This window comes from Gracilinanus agilis, chromosome 3 (genome assembly GCF_016433145.1).
Source record: "Gracilinanus agilis isolate LMUSP501 chromosome 3, AgileGrace, whole genome shotgun sequence".
Classification (NCBI taxonomy): Eukaryota; Metazoa; Chordata; class Mammalia; order Didelphimorphia; family Didelphidae; genus Gracilinanus; species Gracilinanus agilis.
The window spans coordinates 183,034-186,167 of record NC_058132.1 but is presented as its reverse complement, the minus strand read 5'-3'; the positions used below and the strand labels follow the sequence as shown (position 1 = coordinate 186,167).

Here is a 3,134-nt window from a genome sequence, read left to right as displayed (position 1 = left end):
AACCTTATGAATGCAAGCAATGTGGAAAGCCATTGTGGGAACTAATTGCTGCTGGCCCAAAGATAGCCCTTCCCCTGCTTGCGGTTTGAGTGGCAGCATACCAACCCATCCTAGAAGCATCTTTACAAAGCTCAATGCTTAGAACTTACTAAACCTAAAGGGCCAATGTATGGGATTGTACTACAAGAAATAACTAGAACAGGGGATACTAAAAAACAAGAAGTACTTACTAAGCTACAATTAGAGGAACAGGCTTTAGAAAACTCTCCTGCAACAATGTTTCCTTTGCGAGATATGCCTTATATGTCTCCTGACATGGGAATTTTGCATATGAAAGCCCATAAGCATTTCGCGCAAGCTGATTTTTTTCCCCTCATTTCCTGTTTATTTTTGGGTTCTGGGGTGTCGTCTTTTCAATATGAAAAAAAGCAGCAAGTTCAACACAAAACAGAAATGGGGGGGGAGGGGAAGAGCCAAAGATAGAAACTGCAGAAGTAGAAAGGATGAAAGAAAACGAAGGAAAGATTTGGTGATGGGAGGGAAAAGGGGTTGTCCTGTTACCCCTGCTCCCTTTCTCTTCAAGGAAATTGATTTTAGGGGTGGGGGGGTTGAAATCCTCCCCAAATGAAGGACTTTTCTGGAATTTGGGGAGTTGAAGCAATTCTCTCCTCACTTCTCAGATAGGGGAAGAGTGCATAATTCCCAAAACAAGGGGAAGCAAAGATCTGAGGGGGGAGCCCACCTGGCAGAGTGAGGCACAGACCCCTCCAAAGGAAAATGAACACTTGGGACAGAAACCAAAACTGGGAAGGGGGGAAATAATACTGTCAACACTTCCCCCAGAACTGGGGAGCAGAGAGAGAAAGGGAAGGGGCACCTGGAGGTAAGAATAGGACAAGTTGGGAAGTCCTGAAGATGGTAATTAGAATAGAAAGCCTGGTTCCCCCAACAGATTTGTGGAATGGAACACCCCATTTCCTCCCTTCCTCCTAAACACCCACCAAGTGAACTCTCTCAACTAGGAATATGACATCTTGGTCCCTCCTCCAAACAAGGGAAGCCAAAGAGTTCTGGATCTTTCCTCTTGGTCACCATTTTAGTTCGGGGCACTTATTGGGCACAAAGGCCCCTAAATTGAGGCTCTGGGTTGGAGACATCCTGCTTCTGGGAGAGAAATCTTGGAGTGAAGAGGCAGAGAGTGTATTACTGAGGTGACAGGTCATAAGGAAAGAACAGAGGACAGAGAGCTCAGCACCCACAAAGGAGAGAAAAAAGAGGATGGAGGCAGAAAATGCAAATTTAGAGGGAAAGGGTGATGGGGGAAGAATGTTGGGAGAGTTGAGAAAACTGAGGTGGCAGGGTATCTCTTTTAGGCCTCTTCCTCTGCTTCCTCACCGAAATCCTCCTCCTCTTCAACAGTGGCATCCTGGTACTGCTGGTACTCAGAAACGAGATCATTCATGTTGCTCTCAGCCTCAGTGAACTCTATCTCGTCCATCCCCTCCCCTGTGTACCAGTGGAGGAAGGCCTTCCGGCAGAACATAGCAGTGAACTGCTCTGAGATGTGCTTGAAGAGCTCCTGGATGGCAGTGCTGTTACCAATGAAGGTGACAGCCATCTTGAGCCCACGGGGTGGGATATCACAGACGGCGGTCTTGACGTTGTTGGGGATCCACTCAACGAAGTAGCTACTATTTTTGTTTTGCACATTGAGCATTTGCTCATCCACTTCCTTCATGGACATCCACCCACGGAAAACAGCAGCAACAGTGAGGTATCGCCCATGTCAAGGGTCACATGCTGCCATCATGTTCTTGGCATCAAAGACCTGCTGGGTGAGCTCAGGCACGGTTAGGGCACGGTACTGCTGGCTCCCACGGCTGGTGAGAGGAGCAAAGCCGGGCATGAAGAAGTGGAGTCGAGGGAAAGGGACCATGTTTACAGCCAATTTTCTGAGGTCAGCATTAAGCTGGCCAGGAAAGCGAAGGCAGGTGGTGACACCACTCATGGTAGCAGAAACTAGATGGTTGAGGTCACCATAGGTTGGCGTGGTCAGCTTGAGGGTTCGGAAGCAGATATCATAGAGTGCTTCATTATCAATGCAGTAGGTTTCATCTGTGTTTTCTACTAACTGGTGGACAGAGAGGGTGGCATTGTAGGGCTCAACCACGGTGTCTGAGACCTTTGGTGATGGAACCACACTAAAAGTATTCATGATGCGGTCAGGATACTCCTCTCGGATCTTGCTAATGAGCAGGGTGCCCATCCCTGAGCCTGTGCCTCCACCAAGTGAGTGGGTCAACTGGAAGCCTTGCAAGCAATCACAGCTCTCTGCCTCCTTGCGCACCACATCCAAGACTGAATCCACGAGCTCTGCCCCCTCGGTATAGTGGCCCTTGGCCCAATTGTTGCCTGCCCTGGACTGCCCAAAGACAAAGTTATCTGGCCGGAATATCTGGCCAAAAGGTCCAGAGCGAACAGAGTCCATGGTCCAGGCTCAAGGTCAACCAAGATAGCCCGGGGAACATATTTGCAACCAGTGGCTTCATTGTAGTAGACGGAGATCCAGTCCAACTGCAGGTCGCTGTCCCCGTGGTAGGTACCGGTAGGGTCGATTCCATGTTCATCACTGATCACCTCCCAGAACTTTGCACCGATCTGATTGCCACACTGGCCAGCCTGGATATGTACGATTTCCCTCATGGTTAAAATTTACTTTTGCTTGCCTCAAGTTATGTACAGGGAAAAGAAAATGAGATAAATAGATAGATGGATTTTTTTTTCCCTTCTCCGCTGAAAGCTCTCTTTATCAATAGAAGGTTTCCCAGAAGGTTGGAGCAGCTAGTTCAGAACACAGCTGCACAAACGTTCTGAGAGGGAGAAAGAAGGCTCACGCAAGCTGATTTTGATTAATTAAATTAGAGATTAAATTAGCAATTAAAAAGAGAACTCCAAAATTTGACAATGAACCAGTGGAAGTAATAAGGGAATTTAAGAGAGCAATTAAGATTTTTGATCTAGATTTTCGAGATTTTGAAATTCTAATGAACAACTTATTATCTAGGAGAGAAAAACAACAATTTATTGAACAAACACACAATAATGAGGATCTCACTCCATGGCCCACTGAAAAT

The 3,134-nt window shown here is 47.0% G+C and overlaps 1 pseudogene; it reads right to left on the bottom strand.

The window, feature by feature from the left end:
* Positions 1–1,336: 1,336 nt before the first annotated feature.
* On the bottom strand, positions 1,337–2,703 carry LOC123242870 (annotated as a pseudogene).
* Positions 2,704–3,134: the final 431 nt, after the last annotated feature.